The 25,837-nt window shown below is 42.4% G+C and overlaps 1 protein-coding gene across 1 annotated transcript in view; it reads right to left on the bottom strand.

Annotated features, from left to right (window-relative positions):
* The window catches only part of NTM (neurotrimin), a 943,575-nt gene that overhangs the window by 750,208 nt on the left and 167,530 nt on the right, over positions 1-25,837 (bottom strand). The gene's annotated exons all lie outside the window — the stretch shown is intronic.

The following is a 25,837-nucleotide window of genomic DNA, read 5'->3' as shown; positions in this document are numbered from 1 at the left end:
TGGCTAAAACAATCTCTATTTTCCTTCCAGCTTCTTTCTGGTAATCTTAGCAGAGGGAACTGTTTTGAAAGAAGGGGCCAGAGTGGCAGAGCTGGGCCAGCCTGAGAGAGGTATTAATCTACCAAACAAGACTTTGAGAATGGCAGAAATTCTGTTTCAAACCAAACGATTGGAGAAAACTGAAGTTACTACTTTCAATCGAATTGAGCCCTAACATGCTGGTTGGGAGTCCCTGCCTTCGTTTCCTTGCCATCCGAAAACACCACACAAGCTAATTTATATTGGCTTTCCAGTGCGAGGCACTTTGTGTAAAACATTTCATCTGTTCCTTTCTACAGTCTTGAAAGGCAGGAGTTTTGCAAATGAGCAAACTGAAGCTCAGGGATACAATGATAAATTAGCAGAGACAGGATTTAAACTCTCATTTTCCTGATTCCAAGGTGACACTGCTGGGTCATATTTTATTTCGAGGAATGATAAGAAAGCACCTGAGCTCTAGCCAAAAGGTTGGGATTTACCAGCAGTTCTGAGGCGCTTTTCCAGCAGATTGCCAGGCTAGTTGCTGCTCCCTGCTCTTGTTTAGGATTCCCGACATCCCTGGGAGGAAGAAGGTGCAAAGGTGGGGTGGTGTTCCCCTGACCTATTCTAACTGAGATCTTTAGCAGGTCCCTGGCTTCCTCTCCACTCCCTCCTGTTGGCTCCAGAGGCTGTGGGGAAATGAAAAGTGGATAGACATGAGGTGACAGCCGGGGCGGCCCAGGGCTGTGAGCTCTCAGCCAGGTTGCTGACTGGGTGCCAGAGCCTGCTTCTTATTCCACATGCGTCTGGGCATGTTCTCCTTCATCAGCAGAAGAGTTGGATATCTTGAAACACTGAAGTTTTCATCTCCTCTTGATTGGGCTCTACAGCAGTTTAAAAAGCCTTTGCCTGAAAGGGAGAATCGTGTCACACCTTAATAGCCTCATTTCTGGGGCAAAGGGGGCTTTTTAAACTCCCTGAGCCTTGGTGAGGATGTCTGAGCTGCTTGCTTTGTTTGTCTGCTGTGCATTTCTATTCAGGCAGCCGTCTCCGAGAAGTCTTTCATTGAGCACACAGTCATCCAAAGGGAAAGAGAAACATGCTGTACATGAACATTAGTGGCAGCTGAAATTTGTCACACGAAAGATCAAAAAGCACAGCCAGGTAAAGGAAGACAAAAGGAAGGAAGCAGTATAGGGGAAATGGGACTGGACCCAGACTGGACAGAAGGGTTGGAAGGGGAGCAGACATAGTTCAGGTTTGGTATTTATCCCTCAGGAGTTGAACAACAGGTGAGAGATTTCTTTTGGGACAAACGTGTTCCATTGCTGTGTGTGTGGGAAGGATCCTTGGTTCTGGGACATACCCACTGTGAGCCTGTGAGTCGGGCTGTACCATAATGAGGGCACCTCTGATTGGGCCAGATTGTCCTTTGTGAGAAAGAGGCTGCTGTGCACATGCCCTGTGCTGTCTCCACGCCAGTGAGCACACATTCACACATTGATGGGCAAGCCGGACACCCTGAGTATGGCTCTTTGTGTCTGCCTCCATGTATTGTGATTTATGTTTGTGAAATCAGTTGGTATAACTCAACTTCATTTCAAATGGGCCCAGATAGGGACTTAGATTGGTTTTGAAGATGATTTGCCCAGCTAGTTGTGCTCTGCCCAAGACAGAAAGCTGGCATCATGGGACAACATGTTCCTAGGAAGACAAAAGTCAGCCTTTTCATGGGTGCTCTCTTCCTCCCAAAGGCCAGACTACCAAAGAGGAGAGTCTCTTCACTGAGGCATATTTGTGACCTAGTTCTGAAAGGCCAATTCCCCCAATTGCTTTAATTACATGACACAGGAATCAGAAGCTGTCTTCTGTTTCGTGGGATCAGCTGCAGAGAGGAAAATCAGCCACCACCACCACCATTTGTCTTTCCACCCTGCATTTAATTTTTTTTTTAATATTTATTTATTTTTGAAAGAGAGAGAAGCAGAGTGTGAGTGGGGGATGAGGGGGGTGCAGAGAGAGAGAGAGGGAGACACAGAATCTGAAGCAGTCTCCAGGCTCCGAGCTGTCAGCCCACAGCTCGAACTCACGAACCGTGAGATCACAACCTGAGCCGAAGTTGGATGCTTAACGGAGTGAGCCACCCAGGCACCCCTCACTCTGCATTTTTAATGAAGAACATAAACAGAGAAGAATGCCTCCCTGGGACACAACATGGTTTCTCCTGCCCACCCTTCTCCTCTGCCCATGGTACCAAGAGACATCGTGTGGGAGGGTGAGGTTTTCTCAAATATCTCAGTTCTCCTCAATAACTCATTATGGAGCTTCCCTCCCACAATCGCTTCTTTGCCAAAGTGAATACTAAGAACCTGTATGGCTTTGTGTGGGACTTGGTTCCACTTCCAGCTAGATGACCTTGGGCAAGATGCTCAAACTTCCTGAAAAGTGTCAGTTTTTTTCCTGGGTAAATTAAAACAGGAATAATACCTACTCGGCAGGACTTTTTTGGATTCATATTAATATATGTAAATTATCAGTTACAATGCTTGGAGCCACCGCAATGTCATTTCATCAGGAGGCTCTTCCAGACCAAGTAGGAACTCCTGTTACACTGTCGATTCCTAACACTTATCAAAATTGTGGTTAATTAGTTACCTCATAGTCAATACTTACTGAGCACCTGTTGTGTGCTGGATATCCTTTGAAGTATTTCTTACAACAGCCTGATGAGGCACTACGATTATCTCTATTTTAAACATCAATAATTGGAGGGGCACCTGGGTGGCTCAGTTCATTGAGCATTGAACTTTGGCTCAGGTCATGATCTCAGGATTTGTGAGTTTGAGACCCACATCGGGGTCCCTGCTGTCAGCACAGAACCCACTTCTGATCTTTTGTCTCTGTCTTTGTCTGCACCACCCTGCTCACTCTCTCTCTCACTCTCTCTCTCAAAAATAAATATTTAAAAAAAAAGAGTAAAAAAAGTAACTGGAGACACAGAGCATCTAGGTCACTTGTCCAAGCCCACACAGCAGAACTGGGATTTCGTCAGCATGAAGGCCATTGCTCTTGCCCCCCATTCTGCACTGCTATGGGGCCCTACTCACTTATTCAGTGGCTCTCTCCTCAATTACCCTGTGCATTCTGGGAGAGCAAAAACTGCATCTCTCTAATTCATTTCTGAGTCAGCTGTGCTGGGCACATAATAAGCAATCCTATTTATTGAATGAATGGTTATTATTTTGAAAGTATTATTTTAGCCTGCATTTATCCTGTGGTTAAAGGAGGCTCTACAAATTCATGACCTAGTAAGTCATTCTTTTAAATGCATTTGAAATGCATTTATTTCAAGGTTCCTCTAGAGCTTCCAGGTTTTAGAATTTTTTAGAACCTGTGAAGAAGTCCAGTTCACTCTCTCTTCAAGCTTCATCGACATCTGTCATCTGCCCTGCACCCACTTTCTACTCTGAAGGGTCTGAATAAACTTTAGTCAGCACCCCAGTCTTCTCGACCAATTGTTTCAATGTCTGGCCTGCTTCAGGCTGTCGTTGCTTTCACTGGGGTGTGCACATTCAAGGTCGGGTGAGGTTCAGCTTGGGTGGAAAGACAAATTCTACTGGAATCTAAGTCAGACAAACTCTTCTTCAAGCAAAATAGGAACACGAGCTCAGAAACGAGGCCAGACAGATTTAGGGCTTTCCTGTTTGTGGCCTGGCAGCCACAGGGTCCACATCACATCACTGTGGACCTTTTACTAGCCCGTCCCTCTCACACAGATACCCTTCCTGCAGGGCATCATGCAAATGGGTCTTATTTCTTTCAGACTCTGCTCCCACATCATGTCTTCTGAGAAGACTTTCCTGTCTTCCCTGTGTAGAGGAAGAGTCTCTTCCCAGCTCCTCTCAATCCCTTACCCTTCTCAGTTTTGTCTACTGCACTTAATATGAGGATATCCTACTTATTTCTGTTTGTGTATTTGTTTATGTCTGTCTTAGTCACTGCTGTGGCCTTCTGCTCAAAGGATGCATGGCACTGAATAGGCACACAATATGTGGCACAGGAATTCTAGGAGTAGCTAGTTATACACCTGGATCTATTCTGACAGTAAGAGCCCCTTAAGATCAGGGGCCATGGTGATTCATCTCTGTTGGCCTTGCACTTAACATGCCTCAGGTTCAAGAAATTCATCAAGGGAGGAGTAAATGAACAACTGGAATTTTGAGTTTTTGACAGCAAAGGTGGAAGGAAGGTAATGGTGAGCTGGATGGAAAATGGGCAGGTCTGTCCCTGGAAAAGTGTTGGTGGCCACGGACAGCACAAGGAACAAAGAGGGCTCCTGAAACCCAGGTAAGAAGTAGAAAGGAGAGAGTCAAAGAATTTCACCCACTTCATAATTTCCTGAGGGAACTTTTACAAAAGCATTGATTCAGATGAGCAGGATGACATCCTCTGAGGCTAAGGTACAAGAAGCTTCTGGAGATTCTTTGCACTTTGCAATGAGAGGATCCCTGGGTTAAAAGCCTTGAGAGAAAAGATCAGAGAGAAAGGAAGAACAAGACAGACAGACCAAATGACATCTGTGAGACATGCAAGAGTTAACCAAAGAAGAAGCCCAGGAGGCAAGCTGAGCCCAGGACCCTGCAGCTGCCCTATGCAAGGACCAGGGCCCGTTAGAAGCTCAGTGGTTCTAAGGAGAACAGTTTCTGAGGCTGGGAAGTGTGAACTGGCACCTAAGCTATGAAGGCCAAGGTTTCTTGGAGCTGGAAAAATGAAAGAGAGAGAAACCTGATCTCTAGGTAGAAATGAGAAGAAATGTCAGTGGGAAAAGGGGAGAACCTGAGAAAGACGCATGAAACACTGACTCACGCTATACCCTGGACAAATCTTAAAAACGTTGTGCTAAGTCAAAGGAGCGAGACATAATGGACCACATACTGTCTGATTCCACAAATATGGAATGTCTAGAATAGGCATTATTATTGCCCATTAGTGCACTCATTCAACCAGTAAGTAGTGAATGCAGACCAAGGGCTATGATAGCACCTCTGTCATTCTAAATGCCTGTAAGAATTTGGGTTCCCAGGATCCAGGTGACATCCCACCTCTCCCCTTCCTTCCCCCCACCGCCCCCACAACCTAGCCATGGCTGGTGCCATCATTCTCATCTGGATGGATGAATGGGGCAGATCCAGAGAGCATCTTTGTGAAATTATCTGGGGACAGAAACGTGCATCACTTCTGCATTCACCCAATTGATCAGGATCACAATTGCTTTTAGAATTATTATCATTTCTGGAAACAAATAGGACTTAACAAATTTTATAAAGTAAATTTTTATTACTCATGAAATGAAAGACTCTAGATCTTGTCCTGAGCAGCAGCACTTCCAGTGGGAGTTGTTTTTAAGGAATTTAGAGCCAGTGTTCTTTGAAAAGCCTGTGACCAGACTCCAGGTTGTTCCTAAGCCCCCAACTCCAACCAGTCTTTTTTGCCTGCACCCCAGACCACCTATCTGTTAATGAGGACACAGCTTGCTCCTCACTGAGACAGAGGGGAACAGAGCATGAAACCTTCCTTTCAAACCCCACCCCTCGCTCCAGCTTGGCCCTATCATACCCAGCCCCCTGCCTCGCTCTGCCCACTGTGAAGGCAGAACTTTAGCTGAGCCATTTTTCCATATCTAAAATGTATGACTTCTCTGAGGAATGGCTCTCACTTCTAAAGCCTTCCATTCAAGGTAGTACCTGGCAGGACTTCTAATCACAGGTAATTGATATTCTACGGAGCATCTTTGGAAAATAATCTGCAAACAAGAGGCTGTAGGCTGTAACAGTCTCTTTCTCACTTCCTCTTCTCCCTCTATCTTGCTTTTTTTTCTTTTAAACACAGCTTACAGCTTAATAAAAATACAACCTGAGCAAGAGCAGGAAGCCTTAGCACATTGCCCAACAATATTATCCTGTTAAGAGTTTTATTAATCTGTTTAAAGGTGTGATGCATCTGGCTGAAAGGTGCAAGGTGCCTTCCCCTGCTGACAGGATTGTCCTTGCATTCGGGGATTTGGCACGGTTGGTTCAATTAACAGAATGGTCAGGAAAAGAGTGTCAACCTTGGAAAACTTAAGACTCACACTGTGTGTATGATGAGTTGAGCAGCAGTTCGGCTCTCGTGGTGCATGCCACTTGCACTCAATACACACACACACACACACACACACACACACACACTTGCATGCACGTGTGCACATAGGCAGCAGGGACACCAAAAACAGCTTCCTGGAGAAGGGACCGTAAAGGTAGAATAAAGGAGTTTCTGATTTTTTTTTATCTCCTTGCTGTTAAGGAATCTGTAATACATTCTGCAGGGAAGACTCACTAGCTTGCAAGAACAGACAAACGCATCTGTCAATTTAGCGGCATCATTTGAGCTCAATCAGTGTGGCACTGGAGGAGTCCCCTAAATGTTTAATTTCTTCCAGCACCATAAGTGCTGTGATAGGTTTTATCAGGATCGTATTGACTGTGCAAAATGAGACATGGTGTGGAGCGTTTTTCTTGAAGGGAGAGACATTAAAAGCACACACCAGGAACCCATTTAACAGGTTTCTAATAATATCATCTTCTATCGACACCACACTTTCATTCCTAACCACTTTGGTTTTGGTGTGTACACACAGATTACTCATCCTTGTCTAAAACACAGTGTTTTCTAGCTTGGGGCTAATAGGCCTGAAGGGAGAACAAAGGTAAGACTTCCTGACTACGTAGATTGCTTGCATAAGGATCAAAATACTCCCTTGAGAATATCGACTGATAGAGCAGCCACGAAACATGCCAATGATTTTGCTGGAACAGAGTAACCCTAGATGACTTCAGCAAGCCTCATTGGATCACGTTTATCAGAAGTGATATGCCGAGTTCCCATAGTGACTCAGGGCCCTATATAGATTTCTCAGATTCTTTTTAGCACATATGCAAAATAAATCAAATGTATGATTAATTTTTGGTGTAAAAATGAGTGGAACATAGAGGTACTTATTGGCTCACATGTTCATTCATTAAGTATTTATGGAGTGCCAACTAAAGGCCAGGCACTGATCTCAGTATACTTTTAGATACAAAGGGCAAGGAGCCATGAAAACAAAAATGTTCAACCCAGCATGGAGAATGCTAAGGATCCTGTTACCCCAATGCACTGTGGTGGCACATGGGGAGAAATTGGCAGGCTCCAACTACCTCAGGAGGGGGAGGAGGGCAGGGAGCAGACCCAGGAATTGAGGAGAAGCTCAACCTAGACCAGAAATATTGGGTGGGTTATTCCAGACAGAAGGAGGAGTTAATGCTGCTCCAGGAAGAAAGACAAGCAGGAAGAAGGGCTCAGAAAATGGAATATGACATGTTTGGGAGATGAGTAGTGTTTCACTGAAACTGGAGGCAGACTTTGAGACGAGAGGAGAAATCAGCAGAGGGGTCGGCCTGCAGCACTTGTCCAGAGGAAGAGGCGCTGGAAATCGTTCCAACAGCCTTGGTGCAGCAATCAGATGGCTCCAAATCACTCCTAGTTCTTGTCCTTCTCACTACACATGCCCTCTTAGCATCACTTGAGACCCAAGAAGCCTCAGAGTTGGTATGTATATTCCAAAGTGTCACACATTATGAGGGTACAAATTACAGGTATTAGAATCCAGCAAAGGATAGGTCATCGTGGTCTGGGTAATATATACATAAGTAGTCCTGACGAAAGTTAAGGGTTTAGATGACAGAAGAAAAGTGTGTGTGTGTGTGTGTGTGTGTGTGTGTGTATGTGTGTGTGTGCATGCGCGTGCGTGCACGCACGTGTGTGGTGAGAATATTCTTGAAGGAGGAATGTGGGAAGAAAGACTCAAGAGAGTAAAATGAGTACAAAAGTTGGGTGCTGGCTGTGGCATGAGAACTAGCAGCACAGGATGAAAGAAAAGGAAGTGAAAAGCTATTTTTTTATTAGTTTCTTCCTCAGAAAAATGGAATCAACACTAACCTTCGAAATCCAAAAGCACGTACAGAAACAAGGGGCATAAAGTACAGAGAGAAAGCTTTGCACAAATGTGTGCTCCTGGCTCTGAATCTAATAATGCAATTATAGTGTCCCCAGAGGAACACAGACTAATTTGACTTTCTCTGTGGCCCAAGGTCATAGGGTCAGGGCAAAGCCTGAGGAGCAGGGACATTTCTGTCCCTCAGTAATGCAGCAACATAAGTACTGCAGGCTGTTTTGAGAAACAGCAAGGGAGAAATCTCCAGGGGTTTACTGGAGGAACTGATGAGAGCCTTAGCTTGGGGAGCCAGGCAATCCACAAAGCCTTGTGGACAGGGGCAAGAAAGGGGAAGAAAGGATGCCAGTGCCCGCCTGACTCTATTTTTATCCCTGTGGAAACCAGGGTCTATTGTCTTGAGGGAGGTGGTTCATCTGACACAGTAAATTTATTTGATGCTTTTAATAGAGAGGCTGCCTTGTTATTTGAAATCAATTCAAGGATATTGTATGAAGTCTTGTTTCTTAAAAATACTTGGCATTTGGCATGTATGTTGAGCCAAAGAAAGTGTCCAGAGCTGGAGGGATGGCTGATGTAAAGGGCAGTCAATGGAACCTAGTGCAGGGGCAAGGACCCCACAGCACAGGGAGACCAAAAGCACAATCAGCAGAGGCATTGCCCTGGCCAACCCAGGCTAACACCTCAAACTTGGAGAGAGAGCAAAGAAGAGGCACAGGGGGAGAGGATGCCCAGGAAACATAGCAAAATAGGAAGATTTTCTTGCAGTCTTCCCCTGAGAGGGGCTGCTAGAAATTCCATCTAGACAACTTTGTCCTTGACAAATGGTATATTTTTTCCCCACTACCTGGTAAATTACTTGGAATTAAAATTAATATTTTTTTCCTCAGAAAAGAAATAATTATTAGCTTCAGCCACAAAATTGGAGTTAAGGCTCCAGTGATATAATAATAATAATTTGCACTCACGCGGATTCTTTCAAGCAAAGGTCTCGGAAGCTTTGCCAAACATTAATTAATTAAGCCTTGCAGATTCCCCCCAGGAGGCAGGTAGCTATTATCTCAATGTTCCAGATGTGGAAACTGAGTCTCAGGGAGGTGAAAGTGATTTGCCCAAGGTCACTCTGGGAATGAGAAATGAGACAGAGATTGAAATTGCAAAGGCTTCCTTGTGCCCAGAGTTGGGGAAGCTTTTTGCTGCTTCTCCCTCTGGGGTGCTGGAGGGGCCAAGTCTACAGAGGTGTTTAAGAAGGGGAGCTGGCTGGCACCTAATGCATATGCAAGACCAAGAGAATCGCAGTCCAGTAAGCACGTTTAAAGTGGCTAGGAAAGACTCCCCAAACTATCAGTTCTCATTTGCTAGACCCACTGCTTGTGACTAGGTAGGGCTCTGATAAAATTTTGAAATGATCAGAGATAGGGGGTGGTTTTGGGAAAACATGGCTACACAATGCTCTAGAGAGAGCTCCATGTAACATCCTTCATGGGATTATTTATACCTAACCTCTACATTGTTTGGCTTCGGCAGAGCCAGAAAGTGAGAAACACAAAGGAAAAGACGGTGGAGGTGAATTTTAGACAGGGGGAAGATGCCCTCCAAGAAGTCTCTGGTGTGCCTGCTGAATCTCCTGCTTTCATTCACCATGAAATGCCCTCAGCTCTGCCTGGCCTCCTCCAGAATTTGGTGGGAAGGCTGTTTGCAGGGAGAGCAGTGGAACCCAGTGCCTCTCTGCCTCCACGCCTGGTTTAGCAGCTGACAAATACCATCAGTGAGTTCCCCACCCTCCCGTCTTGGGTGCTGCTGACATATTTTGATATTTCCTCGTGAGATTATACTTCACATAATGAATTTGATTCTTCCATTCTTTTTCTCTTCCCCTTAAAACTCTGCAGCTTCTGAGAGTTTATCTGCTGCAAGATGAATCGCCCAGAGACTCCTGGTGCATCTTTCTTTACACTTCACCTCCCCCACTACGGATGAGAAATAGACTTTTCCCTCATCCATCATAAGTCAGCATGACAGGGCTGTCGTTCCCCAGGCCTGCCTCACTGTATCATCTTTCTCTCTGTCCTGCTTCAGTGCGTGGCCAGCTTTCCTGGGAACAGTCAGGACCTTTATAAAAGACTTTAAATTGTAGTAGAACCAGACCCAAAAATAAAATAACAATAATAATCATAATAATAAGAGGGAAAATGAATTTTAAAAATAATATAAAAGAAATTTATTTCTAAATTTCTTTTATCTGTGGACTATTCTGTTTAAGTAGGATATCATAAAATTCTAATCCAGGCTTTTTCCCGACATGTTATCAATCTTCGAACATCCCTAGAGGGTAAAGGGCAAATCCTTTTTGCCTGATTTTTTTAGGTTGGGAAAATGAGACAAAAGGAAGTGAAGAGGCAAGGTTATAATGCAAGGCCAAAGGAATTAGGAGAGGGAGAGGTGTATCAATGGCCCCTGTGTTATGGGGAGGATGAATATAAGTAGGGTACCGAAAAATTGCTCTATCGCTCCACCTCCTGACTGTCTCCCAATGGAAACTGAAGGAACAAAAATAGATTTAGATTTTAACAGAGGAAAAATCCATTTGTAATACTGAAGCAAAAGGTCACTGTACTGGAAGTCAGGAGACCCAGCTTCAGGGCCAAGCTAGGATGAAAATTAATGAAATGAACTTAGCTGAGTCTTTAGCTTTTGGGTGGGTAGGAGGTTGGGGGCTCAGTCTCTCATCTCTAAAATGCGAGGGTCCGGGCTGCCTGGGTGGCTCAGTTGGTTGAGCATCTGACTTCAGCTGAGGTCACAATCTCACAGTTTGTGAATTCAAGCCCCACATCAGGCTCTGTGCTGACAACTCAGAGCCTGGACCCTGTTTTGGATTCTGTCTCCCTCTCTCTCTGTCTCTCCCCTGCTCACTCTCTGTCTCTCTCTGTCTCTCAAAAATAAATAAATGTAAAATAAAATAAAATAAAATGAGAGGCTCCATCTGGAAAACTTCTTTCTAAGTCTTTTCCAAATACTAGGATTCTTAGATGTTAATTCTTAACAGGGTTCTAGACGTTAAAAGATAACCAAATAGAGTTATTGTTATAGTGAAGGCTTTTAACATCAGAATAAGCCTCCATTTTGGGAAGGTTTTGATGAGGGAATCTCTGGAATATAGGACAAGCACTGAATGAGCCCAGCTGGCAGGCCAACAGCCACCCATATGACCCAGACAGTAGCAAGTCTTCTCTTTACCAAGACAGGGTCAGGAGGACAGACTTCTAGAACTGTGTCATCAAACCTTCAGACAGCTCAATCAGGGGTGGTCCATCCATCCTCATAGACACCATGGAAATCAGCAAGGGAGTTGAAGGAGCCTCTGCCAATTGGGGGGGATCATCGCCCATGGCTGCCATGTGAAGGGCTGGATTATGGAGAATGCTCTAGATGCTGTGATTGAGTGGTCACAGCTTCTGTGCTTTGGTTTCCCAGAGCGAGCTCTTGAAGTTTCCTTCCACTACCCTATTACTCTGTGTGCTTCTGGATAGCATGGGCAGGGGAACCTTTGCTTCCAAATGTTATTGGAAGATTTAATTAAGCACCATTTGAAATTTTTGAATGGAAATTACCACATTAGTCATGATTATTATCCATTTTCTTTAAACATAGGGCCAACTGCTAAGCTGTTAGGCACAAGCATGGAAATTACAAAAATATTCAAATATCCATTATCTGAGACTCTGTTTGCCAAGCATCCTATCTAATCAGGGAAAGCCTGCTGGAACAGATGGGCCTTACACTGTGCCCTATAAGCCAGGAAACTTGGACATGTTGGAACCCAGTGAATCAAAGTGCCAAATGTTACTGCTACTACAAAGAACTCATTTTCTACTCGACAAAAGACTGGCTGTGCTTGTTCTTTTCAAAGAATGCACGCTTCCCACCTGCACCAAGTCCTCTGACTTCTCCAGCACCGGACCAGGCAAGGAACGTTTACATTCCTGAGAGACAGAGGCCCAGGTCAGATCGGACTGAGCATAGCCGGGGATCTTGCTGAGCTATTTCCAGGTGATTGGAACTGTCAGCATCAGGGGCACTGGGAAGACAGAGCAGACTTTAAGGAGAGGGCTGTTCAAAGCTGCTAATGCAGGTGCTTAAACAGAAAGAAAGTGCCTTCATTTCAACTTCATATTTATGAGGAGTTTACAGGAAGCTTTGCAGCCAAAGGAAACAAAATTGGTAAACACAGTAAGTAATAGATTCAACAAATAGGGCTAAGGATAAAGAACTAATTTACATTTAATGAGACAGCAATTGTTTATTAAATAAGAAATGGTTGTGTTTCTGAAGATGGCCTTAAAGGTTTTTCAGAAGAATACATTAAGCACTGAATATAGCTTTTCATATTCAAAAGATGCGACTTGAGGAAAGGGGAAAGGGAGGAGCCAGCAGAATGAATGAAGAATGTAGGAAGCTGATAACTTCTTTTGGAATATAAGGCACACACCGGACAAAAACTTAATGGAAAATAAATTCCACAAAACGTTCCCTTCCTTGGATGTCATGCCACAGGCGGACTCCACAGTATTGATTTTTTTTTTTTAGTTTTTTTTTTTAACATTTATTCATTTTTGATAGAGACAAAGTGCGAGCGGGGGCTGGGCAGAGAGAGAGGGAGACACAGAATCCAAAGCAGGCTCCAGGCTCTGAGCCTTCAGCTCAGAGCCCGACTTAGGGCTCGAAACCAGGAATGGTGAGATTATGACCTGAGCCAAAGTCAGACACTTTACTGACTGAGCCATCCAGGCATCCTTGATTTTTTTTAAATAGTGTACAATTAGTGGAGAATTTATGGCATGTTGAAACATATATTCTGTCCCTGACCCCGTTTAATGGATTTTTGCATCAAAATCTCTACAACTGTGTTTGTAACTATGGAGATACATGTTGCTTGCAGCTATCTGTGTAATTCTAAGTGAGGAAAAACTAGGGCTTTCCATGTCAAAAACTAGAAAACTCTCTAGCCTCCCATGACAGATAAAACCAAGCAGAAAGTATGACAGAATAACGAAGTCATTTCTGCCTAGGATTTGCAAAGACTGGCTGAATCACAGGATTTGCCTGAGACTTTTAACTTCAGGATCTCTTTAAAGACATGTGATGTAGCGATTGTGCTCATTCACGTTAAAGGGCGAATCATTTTTTAAACTTGCTGTTTCATGTCTTAAACGTTACCAGATGCAGAGTCACAACACCTGAATTTGAGTCCTGGTGGCCTCAAGGTAGCTGTGGCAGAAAATTCTAGTTTTTGCCAAATCTTCTTCTCTTCATGTTTAATAGTCCATTTACATTCCCCATTCACTTCTGCAGTTAGGTCTTCATGTGACACTGTTCTGACCAATAGGATGAGAACAGAAGTGATGTATACCACTTTCTGGTCATGTGTTTAGAAGGAATGAATGTGTGATTCCCTTGTTCACTTACTCCCTTACACCCTACTGTTTGGGTTACAGATGTGATGGTAAGTGCTGAAACAGCCACTTTGAAACCAGAGGTAAAAACTGTGACTGTCAGGATAATTCCACCAGTCCTAGATCATCTACCTAATTGAAAGAGAAGTACATTTCTACTTTGATTAAGCCACTGTATTTGGAGTTATCATGCTAAAGCAACTCTGCCTACATCTTGCCTAATACAGAACTCAATTATAATGGTCTTTGAAACTAAGACATCATTTTACACATTTTGCTTGTTTTTAAACACAAACTTCTTCAGGGTCAGGAGTCTATGTAATAAATTTGATACTGTGAAGTGAACATACCATACTCTTCCCATGTGTATGAAGTAGAAAGATAAGAAAAAAAGAGAGGAGAAGCAAAGTGGTGTCCTTAACTGTAAAACAGAAAGCCAGTGTATCACTTTACCAGAGAACTGTCAAGAAATACCAGACTGAAATACCAGGAGTAGTTGAGAGGTCTTTTTGATGTCACATGAAGAATACTATTTGTTATAGTCACATGTTTCACTAAAGAGAATAAGAAGAAAAGTTTTCCATCAGTCTTTTGGGAACATGGCTGAGAATGTACTCAAATGGAATTTGGCCTGTCAAGAGCGATCCAAGTCAGCCGGAAGAAATGCTGTTTATGTGACATAAACAAAGACAAACAAAAGCAGTCTGTATTTTTGCTTTTTTTTTTTTTACTTACTCTAATTTGTATTTCACAATTATCCCTTCAATTATATTTTGAATTTATTTTTTACTAAGAAAATATTCAAACATCTACAGAAAAATGATAGAATAAGCCCCACAAATTCACCATTCAGACTAAACAATTATCAAGATTTTGACACATTTGCTTACCTATCGCTGTGCTCTCTTGCAGCAGGAGCACATACAAGTAGAATGGAACATCAGAAACCTGAATTCTCTCTCCTACAGGTGTAAGTTCTAGTCAGTGTTTGCACCCACTCCTGGAAATCCAAGGAGGGGAGGGAACACCATCCCTACACCTCAGGTTGACCACTATCCTCTTAAAGACATGAAAATTATGCCCAGTGATCTTGATGAAGCTTGGCTGACTTTCCAGTACCCTACTCTTCAGACCAAGAAAGGAACTGCTTGGATTATTAGGATATTGCCAATCTCATTAGTAACTGGTAGCCTAAAAATCTGAAGGGATCTTCTTGGAACTATTTTAATAATAGGATGGTCATATACACAAAAATGGAGAAATCTTGACAAGCTGAGAATTAAATAGGCTTGTAGCTCTAGGCAAAAGAAAAGAGGCAGCTGAGGCTTTTGGAATAATAAAATCAGTAGCATTTTTATATAAGCTTTGAGGAGTAGGGAACAGAATTCTGTCCCTTGATTTCCTGACAATATGAATAACCATAAGCTACTGGACAGCTATGGATATTTCCAGTCCCTGTGTTTTTAGCCCATCAGAATGGGTGTGTCAAAGTACAGGTGGCTATGCACCAGGGAGGGCTAGAGAGGATTCCATGCTGCTCCCACAACAGCAAATAGAGAGACTAACCAAAAGAAAGAGGGAAACTATGGTTCCAGTCCAGACCCATCCCTCTACATAGATGATTTCTTTCTTTCTTTCTTTCTTTCTTTCTTTCTTTCTTTCTTTCTTTCTTTCTTTCTTCTTCTTCTTCTTCTTCTTCTTCTTCTTCTTCTTCTTCTTCGGCGGTCTTAAGGCAGAATCTCTAGGTATCAGCAATGTTAGCAGACCCCAAATCCAAGCTGTATGCTGAAAAGTGAGTTATGTATTAGGCTCCAGGGCTTAGTTCTTTTGATATTTCAGTCTTAAGCTGACATTTAACATTTGCTCAAAGATACAGGCTTGTTAGAGCACCACTCACTGCCCCCATCCCCACTGCCCTGCCCCCAAGCCCCTCTTAGCCCCATCATCAAAATGCTCCAAGAAGCATCTAAATGCATCTAAATTATCAAGCACAATTGGATCAACAACAGAATCCCCTACATTTTGGAAGATGACAGCCCCAAAACAAAGACCCACATACTTCTACATGCCACACAGTAGAGCTGATAAAACATGATCAAAATAATTTAAAAGTGTGTCTTCCAGGTAGGAGTAAGATAAATCTATTATTGGCTTTAAGTCAGGGTGCCTAGGCTTCCTGATGGAAGGGTTTTTGTGGCTTTATGGGTATTAGAAGGTTGGACAACTTTGACACTATAATTCAGTCATGGCAACAAAAGAAGCCAAATCTCCTGCACATCTGCAAATAAAGGACTCTTTTCTTCACTGTACTCTCCAAGGAGAAGCTTGAAGCACAGAAAGGTGAAGTGGATTTCATAGAGTCAGGAGTCAATGATAAGATGTAGGTAATGAATCTGGCTTTCTGTTTCATTCATCTGTGCCAAGTTACCCAATCTACAAAACAACTCATTGACTGCAGAGCGCGTCAGCCACAAAGGCACGTGATGGGAGCAGTTACACCACCTTGACCATAGCCTTTTCTTCTCCAGGATAAGTGGCTCATGTGGAGAGAAAAGATCCATCTAAATACTTGCTTCAAGAACATTGGTCACAGTGGCAGCACTGTCTCCAGCCTGGTTCTGCAGTCACCTGAAGCCTCCCCTGATGCTCAGCCCATCCTAACCCATCCCCACCCTGCCCCTCCATCTGGACCTACACTTCTGGCCACACATACACTCTGAAGGCTCCCACTGTTCCCTACTTCTCTTCCTGGGAAATCCCAGAAAAACAAAATCTGCTCTGAAACACTGCAATGAGTTGCTCCTACCTGCCATGACAGAGTAATTTAAAAACACATAAGTTACAAATCACCTGAAATACCCCTTCCCAGTCACACACATGCATAAGCTGAGAGAGTTATTATACCATTAGCATTCTGTCCCAGAATGGTTTAAGTAATATAATAGCTAACATTTATAGCACAGTCTTCTAAGATCTGTATACAATTTCATCTAATTCTCAAAATTCCCTATGAGATTGGTGCCATTTTTATAGCTTTTTCTATAGAAGAGGATGCTGAGGCACAGACAGATATAGTAATCTGCTCAAGGTTTCACAACCAGCCAGTGGAAGAACCGAGCTTTAAACCTGACTTAGCGATTATTAAATATCATTTCCAGTAAGGGTATAATATGAAGTGTTAAATGGTAATGCACTGCCTTTAATGTAATTTATATATAGATTGTTGTTTTTCCAAATTTGCAGTGATTGACAATATTCCGTCTGCCTGCTTCACTCTGTTTGGGGGTGAGGGAGGAAGGTGATAGTGACTTTTTTGGAATTAATGGCTTGATTCTTGATGTGGGAAGGTGAGTGAAGATTGGACATCAATAAGAGGCTGATATCAGAGGTACCCTGGTTTCTAATCTTGCCACTTGTGTTGGCTTTCACATGTGTTTCCAATCTTCCATCTGTTTTCCTGCGGCCTTCAGCTCCAAGGACATATTCTCTCCATGACAGCTCTCAGAATACGAACTTCCATACCCATAAGGTGCTAAAGCATCATTTCTTCGCAAAAGCAAGAGGCTTTCCTTTGTTCCCTTGGAGGCTAGTTAACTTGCTCTTAAGGCCTGTGCACAGAGCTGGAGGCTACCAGACATCAACAAAGGTGGTGACTTTGCCCCTTTGCCGTTCCTAATCCTTCCTTACTCCCCATGGGGCCTGGGGGTGGGGGCTCCAGTGTGTTGTCACTCCTTGGCATTTAAAAATGTTCTATTAAGTCCATTCCCTGAGGGAAGTGATGGCTCTGGGGAACATATGCTATCAGAGAAAGTGTGTTTTGTACCCGTTGGCGTTATCATCTTCCTGGAGGACAGCACTGATAAAGGAAAGACAAGTCCCTTTCCTGCCTGGGCAAGAGCTGGAAACATTTCTGTCCCCGGACACCATCTGAAAACCAGAGCTGTCAATTGGGTTGGGACCAATTGTGAAAGTGAGGCGAGAGACTCCCCCAAATGTTCCTGGACTGCTTTATGACTCACTTATTCCTAAAATGACTGCAATTGGGTATGGCATAGACTGGACACATTGGGGATATGTAGGCAATTCAGGATCACTAATTAATTCTCCTATACTGTGTGTGTGTGTGGAGGGGGTCTCTGTTCTACAATTAATTCCACGACCAAGTAAAGACTTAAGGAACTACTCATGGATTTCAAGAATTGTCAGCTTTAGAAGATTGTCTCCAATAGATGTAATCATAAGGAGGAAATGACTACTCTGTCTAATGGAATTCGGCTGTTTGTCCCATCTTTCTCTGAAGAACCAATACAAAAGAACCAAATTAAAAGGAATGAGGTACAAATTGACTGTGACTACAAGTTGGGAAAAATGATTGTATTTCTTATATTTATAACATGTGGAATTAACTGCATTCAATACATACTGGTGATTTAGAAAATGCATGACATTAAAAAAATTTTTTTACATTTATTCATTTTTTAAAGACAGAGAGAGACAGAGCACAAGCGGAGGATGGGCAGAGAAAGAGGGAGACACAGAATCTGAAGCAGGCTCCAGGCTCCGAGCTGTGAGCCCCTGCTGCAGGGCTCAGGCTCACAAACCCCAAGATCATGACCTGAGTGGTAGTGGGACGCTCAACCTACTGAGCCACCCAGGCTCAGACTGAACCCTGCATGACAATTTTTTTTGGTTTTTAAAGAGACAGGTTTCTTCTGTCTTGCTAAGCAAGTCACCTCTAAGACACCCTGAGGCTTAATTACAAAAAGAAGTTGGGACAAATGCCATGCCATCAATAGCTTCCATTCCTCAATGAGAAGCAGATGAGAGGCAGCACTCTTCAGAAGGCAAAGCAAAGCACATCCAAGCAGCTGATTGGTTTCCTCAACAAATAAGCACGGGGTTGGGAGGGGCTGGGGTGTCCAAGTGATTTCAAAAAACTTTGTTGAAACCTAACTGCTCTCAGTATATAGCAAAGTAGTGTTAATATGTAACTTAATCCTGGAGATTCTTTTGCTTCTCACTTGGGAATTATTTAAGATAGCAGCCAAGAGCAATGAAAAAGCCAATAGAAAATAGAACAGAGGGTTGAAAAGTAGCATCCTATCTTCCTTTGTTCTCATGTGTTATTCTTTTGTAAATATGTGGAGGTGGGGGGGTTTGTGTGTTTGAAGGTGACCTAAGTAAATTTTGTATATAAAGAATATTTGTAGCTATACTTGTTTGTAAGCTGTTACATCCCTGAGAATCTTGATTGTCCCTGCTAGAAGTCATAATTAACTAAATGTTGCATATTGTCCACAACAGATAGGTCACCAAGTTGAAAGGATTTAGCTTCTTCAAGGTGTTCCCTGAGCCCAAACCATAATGGGACCATCATGTAAATCATTTATTGTTCACACATTCAGCCAGTGACTTTTAATAAGATCATACTTTGTGGTAAGCATTGCTGTAGGAACTGCTTACATTTACAGGCTTGCATGATCTGTAAAGGAGACAGATATGTCAGCACATAATGGCCAAAGAACATGTTAAATGACAAAATAAAATTAAGTCCAAGGTATTTAAGCAGTACAAAGTAGGGAAGAACTCTTACATTCTCTAAAGGCAGGAAGAGAAGCATTCATAAAGGAGGCATCATTTGATTGGAGCCTTGAACAACTGTTAAATGAGTGGGGTGGGCCAGGGAAAGAATGGGAATGAAGCTATTGGCAGCAGAGAGAATAACAGGTACCTTGGGTTAAGAGAACTTGAAATAGCAAGTGGTCAAGTTCACTGGGAATGGGAGTGAAAATCTATGTAAGTACCAGGTTTTAAACAATGGTGTGTGCCATATGAGGAAGTCAAAACTTGATTTTACAGATGATGGTGAAGACCTTAAAACAAAACAACAACAACAAAAAACAAACAAACAAAAAAAACATCACATAGGTTAGGGATGATGCAGTTCTAACTAGATTGTGGTAGAGGACATGAGGGTGTAGATACAGGTTTTTAATGTGTAGGAGGTAGAAATAAATTGGGTTTAGTAACTAACTGGTCATAAACTATATGGGAGGAAGAGACAGGATGACCTCCAGTTTGGTAGAATGGATGGTGCCGCCATTCATAACATTAGGAAACAGAAAAGAAGGAATGGATTTGGGGTTTGGAGTGATGAGCTCAGTTATAATCCTTAGAGTAAAGATTTCCATCGGATATCAAATTCCACTGTCTGGGGGGCTGCCAAAGTGTTCAGCTAGCACTCAGGGTAGTGGCATTGGTCTGTATTCACATTTAAATGATTTAAATCATTTTCAAAAATTGTAGAATGTAAAATACCTAAGAAGTACATAAAGCATAGATGTGCCGCTTGGTGAATTATTGAAAACTGAACACCTTTGGAACCACCATCTAGACAAATAAAAGGACACTGCCAGCACCCCAGAACTCATGTGCCCCTTCCCCATCACATCATTCTCCTTGCTCACTAAGCACAACCCCATCCTAAATGTTATCATAACCACCTCTGTGGGTTTTTTGTTTGTTTTGCTTTGTTTTTATTTTGCTTTGTTATTTGCATCTCGAAACTTATGGGTTTAATTTTGTTTGTTTTGAAATATCATACAGCATGTGTTCTCCTGTGTCTGGCTACTGTAGCTCAGTATGCTTTGTGTGAGTCATCCTTGTTATGTGTAGTTAGAATTGACTAATTTTCAATGCTGTTTGACATCCCATTGAATGAATATACTACAATGTACGTCTTCATTCTACTATGATAGACATTTTCATTGTTTCCATCTTGAGGCTATTTTAAACAACATTGTCAGGAACATTCCTGCACACATCCCCTGATGCACATGCAAACACATTTCTTCAACTAGGAATATAATTTATAAGTCACATGCTATGCATATGTTAAACTTTGGTAGAAAGGCAAACTATTTTCCAAAGTGACTGTCCCAATTTACACTCTGCTAGCTGTGTGAGGCACACATCACTCCATGTCTCACCAATACTTGCTACTGGCAAATATCTTTTCTGTTCTTTCTTTCTCCCCTTCTCTCCTTTGCCCTCTCCCTTCCTCCTCCATCCTGTCCCTTTCCTTTTCCCTTCTTCCTTCCCTCCCTTCCTCCTTTACTTCCTTCTATATTCTGGTGAATGTGCCTTAGTATATCACTGTGGTCTTAATTTGCCTCTCCCTAGTATCTAATGATGTTGAATTGGCCTTTGGGGTCCTCTTTTGTAAAATGCTTCTTTAAGTCTTTTGCTTGCTAGAGTCTACCGGGTTGTCTATAGATTTACACTTTGAAAAAAAAAAAAAAAGATTTACACTTTGAATGGCAGGTCACTTACTTTAAAGGTATTTGTAGCAATCCTAGCCAATAGGAAGCTTCAGTTCCCCCTGACTATTGTGTAATGATATTGTGGATGGCCAAAGAGATCCTACCCCTCTTTTCTGTTATATCCAGTGTGTGGCAATCTTGACACGAGAGGTGAGAGTTTAATCTCAAAAATTAATTAATTTTTTGCTATGTCCTATCAGTTGGCTGGCTCTAGCTCCCTGCTCTTTTTCCTCACCTGAAAACCCAGGTTTTACTATTGCAGACATAGCTTCTGTCCTGTGTCGCTTTCTCTAATCACAAAGGACATTTGTGGATCCTTTCAAGGGCCAGGAAGAAAAGAGTCTGCAGAAATAAACATTTTATCAACAGAGCAGTCCCATGGATAGAGGATTTTTAAAAACCTGCAAGGATGTTAACAGAAGGTAAAAAGAAAAAAAAAATGGTTGTTGAATGTTGGTTCATGGTTCCATGTGTTTGAAACACATCAGTTTTAATATAGTTAAATTGGCTTCTTAGTGACAAGGTTTTCTGAAGCCTTTATGTGTACTGATGATTGAATGCCCAGGAGGGCGATAAATAGTACCTACCATGTTCTCAAAATTCCTTGACTATTGCAATCATGAGATTTTATTTTTATTTGTTTGTTCTTTTGAGGACTATCTTACATTATTTTCATGCCACATGTATTCACTTCACCTTCAGAATTCACTGTTTCTTTGTTTGTTTGCATAGTTCTGACAGACTCACTTACTCTTAGCTACCAGAGGAAACTTTCCTTTATGAGCCACTATCATTTTCAAATGCTATCACTCTACTCCATAAAGGTTGCCCTGAATCCCTCATCACCATGAGATGGTATGGAGTATATAGTGCCAGGTAAAGCAAGGACTCTACAGTAAAAATTTTGGGTCTGAATCCAGGCTTTGCCACTGCCAACTGGGTAGCATTCATAAACTACTTTATGTATCTAAGCCCAGGTCCCTCATCAAAAAGGAGACAGAAGAGTGTCTATTTCATAGCTTTTTTTTTTTTTTAGCCTTGATTCATACATTTCATGTAATGTGTTCAGAACAGTGCTTGGCACATAGTAAATATTTAATGTAGTTACCTATCGTTCTTGCTTCTTTTGCCATGTGATCTCTAATTCTCCAGATCCAAAGACACATGCTTCTCCTGAGGCAATGCAAACACTTCATGTGTGATCATAGGTCTGCCATGAAATGCAAGTCATTACATACTTATTTAACTATATGAACATAATTCACCACGCACACACGTGCATGTGAAAAAGACACAACCTTAAACTGTGTGTTGTCATTTGAAAGATGGAAATTCATCATTAGTGTTAGGAGATGTTAATCATCTTTGGGGCAGAATTTAATTTCCTCCTGTGAATATTTTATCTCCTCCCCCCTTACTTCCCGACTCTTCACTAATGAAGATTTTTGAAAAGCTGCATGGAACAGCTTTGATTAACCATGAATAACCTCCGACAGAATCTGTCCTTGACTACAAACCTTATCTCAGTGTCCAAGGCACATGAGCACACGGGGTAAAAAAAGCTTTGGGTACCAGAAAAAACAACATCTTGTGGCTTGGGGAGGACTATTTCCCATCTTTCAATCACAGTTATGTTTGTCTCGTTTTTTCTGTGGGGGTTCTATTTCCTGAGAAATTAAGGATGCAATCAGTGGTCTACAGCTCATTGTGGTTTAATAGATATGAAAGGTTTAGCTTAATGCCTGACATCTTGAACATAGCCAAGAACTTTTTGACTCTCTCTCTCCTGGGTAACTTTCTGCCTATAGTTGTTTCTACAGAGGGTGTGACCCCAGACTTATGTTTCCTTATTCACCTGATTGCAACATGCTGAGCAGGGTTCTCAGACTCAGCATCCCAGATGCATACAAGTCTCCTTCCTCATTAAATGTCCCAAGTTTCATGCTTCTGGGCTTCTGCTGCCAAACTCTAAAATGGGATCAGAGTATATTCCAGAAAGGGAGAAAGCATCCTTCCCAAATCTGCTCCTGAACTTCTACCATATTTTCTTGGCATCACTTTTTGGGCAATGAGAAGAGTATTAAATGGTGGAGATGAGGAGCTTTTCTGCCTCTCGGCATTATACATTCAGTTGTACTTTTAACTGTCATACATGCACAAGTACCACATAGAAAACAAAGATGCACAAGACATGGAATCTGCCTTCAAGGGCTCCCAATTTTGAGGGCAATCAGATCATTGACTATGAAGTCCTGTATTACCGTAGCTTTCTTACTGCTACCCTTTCCCTAACAGTGCTCCAAATTCCCAATTATCTGGTATCTGACTTTAAGTTATTAGTCCACAGTGGAATATTGCTGTTGGCTTGTTTCCGTCATTTGATGTATGAAGTAAGTGTGAATTTGGCTTATACTAAGAGGCCTGGAGGCAATAGGTGTGTCGGATATATATCACAAAAATACATAAAGCACCAAGGGGTCAGCCTCTGATTTGCCCCACCCCCATACCACAGGCAGTCCTAGTGGATCAGAATGGAGAAGTCTGCATGGGAAAGCAGACTTTGCTCTACTCATTCCAGTGGGAATCAGCAAACTTCCTTATCTCTGGAAGCCTTGTCAGCATCACATTTAATCTGAATGTTATCATAATTATTATAACTTTACATTTATATAGCACTGCATCTCTGGGGAGGAAAAAAGCACCATGAATATAAAGGAAAATGATCAAGCTTCACCCCTCCCTTCTAGGGAGAGGAAATACAGTTGTTGTTGTTTTTTCAATTATTTTTCTTTCTTTTGACTCACCCCTCCAGGCATCACCTGGATATACTGCCTGGGGGCTATTTTCTTTCCTGAGTGGGATTGACTTAGAAAAAGTCAGAAGGGGAGGGTGTTGGTAGAGACAAAAACATGCCTGTGACCAAAGGAAAAAGTTCTTGCAAAGACTTAAGAAGGAAGGGAACAAAGATTTATTACCTACCTAGGAAAATCCAAACATAGAGTTACTTGCTTTACATATCTAACTTAATATCACTAAAATTCCCAGAGAAGTACCACTCTCCCTATTTAATAGTTATGGAAAGAGAAGCTCTTTTACATTCAGGAACTTACCCAAGATCAGTTCATACATAGGAAAGGCTTATTTGAACCCTTCTGTCTCTTTCCAAATTTCCTGTTCTTTTTGGTGTGATCTTGAAAACAAGTTTGTGACCTTATTCCAATGCCCTCTAGCCACCTGCTGCCTACCACTGTGCTAGGCCTTGTAGATTTGAGAGTAATCAGTGATTTATAAATCCCACCTCTCACCTTCAAGGACTTCACAAAAGAGAATAGAATTGAGCCACAGAATCCAAGAACAACCAATCTATGTGAATTAGATGTACAATCACGTGGTTAGGTCTGCGGGAGTGGAGAGGGTGAGAACATAAATAAGAACTAAAGTCCTAGAGAAGTCTTCTTTGAGGAGGAGTGTTGGAGCAGAACCTCACAGACCAGGATCACTGAGGGGCAAGCATTAGGGAAGACAGTAGCATGGCACAAAATCCAGAGACAGAACTAAGGCTTTAGGGACAGGGAAAAAGAGGCTCTGCCTTGAGAATGAGTTCAGCCAAAAGAAGGGGGTGGGCAGGGACAGAGGGTCCTGAGGCCTGAGAGATGGATTCAGAGGAGAAGAAAGGTACATACAGCTTGTGAAGCAGGGAAAGGAAAGAAAGGTTCTTCATCTGGGCCTCCCACTTTCCTCACAAAACCCAAGGTCACCTGGTTTCTCATTGCCTCCTAGGATCACTGGGCAGCTTTGCAGAAAGATCAGCATGGTGCCCGCCACTCCTGGTTTACTTGGCTACTCCATTTACAGCCCCCCAGTGGCTGAGGCAGCTGCACAGGCTCCTAAGTCTCTCTTGCTCTTGGGGAATGTGGTGTTGCTGGACAGAAAAGCTCCAAATGAGATACTGGGCAACTTGTGCATTGGCTAGTGCAGGAAGCACAGGCTGGTTCCCAGGAGTCTAAAAAGCATGACATGGTTGGTGTCGGCCAGGGTTGATAGGCAATTTTTCAGCCTTAGCAGAAATCCCTGCTGTGCAGAATATAAAAGGAAGGGCAGATGTCTATAAATGGGATGACAGGGAAATAGGACAATCATCAGGGATAGAGTGGAATTGCTAATGCAGCAGTGGGGAACCCTGTTCCTATCAAGGGTCACTGACCAACAAAGAAATAAAATCAGCCAAGGGTTACTTAGAGGTAAAGTACAACTTGGCTTCATTTGTTAAAGAAATAGATAACAAGTTTATACTTATCTATCTTAAAGTGAAGGAATAAGAAACATAGAACATTAGATCTGCTTCAAAGAGCATTGTCCTGCTTAAAATCCTGCCTGTCTCCATGCTTTCAAAAAAGAAGAGCTTTAAAGCTTTAACACAACACATGATGCCATAAATTATTAGTGTTACCTTTTAATAAAAGTAATGCATGTTCACGGCATAAAAATTCAAATAGTACAGCAGGGTATTAGGTAAAATGTAAATGTCCCCCTCCTTACTCCCTCAGCTGACAATCCATGTGGAAATGCCATTTGTATTTTCAGGTAGCTTGCCAGGTCCCTGATCATCAAATTCAGCGGCCCTCCCCAGCCAGGTTAGATTACTTTCAGATATTCAAATGTTCGGATACTTCACGCCTCCAAGCTTTTGCTCAGGCAGCACCCTCTGCCTTCAAATCCATCCTCCCACCAGCCCCTGCCTCTTGTGCTCCACTCAGTGACACCTTCAACACACTTTAATATTCAGTCCAAATGTCACTTTTTCTATGAAGGTTTCCCTGATCTGACCCCGTAGATCTGCTCATCACCTTCTTGAAACTCCCATCATCTCCTGCATGTATTTAACAGTTTTTTTGATTTCATGTCTTCCTTCCCTTGCTGATTCAGTATTGCTTGAGAGCAGAGATGGTGTGTGTATGCATCTCTGTGTTCTGAGCACCTAGCAAGGAGACTGATACAGAGTAAGAGCGCTCTAT

Source organism: Lynx canadensis, chromosome D1, assembly GCF_007474595.2.
Source record: "Lynx canadensis isolate LIC74 chromosome D1, mLynCan4.pri.v2, whole genome shotgun sequence".
NCBI lineage: Eukaryota > Metazoa > Chordata > Mammalia > Carnivora > Felidae > Lynx > Lynx canadensis.
This window is presented reverse-complemented; position numbering and strand designations above follow the sequence as displayed.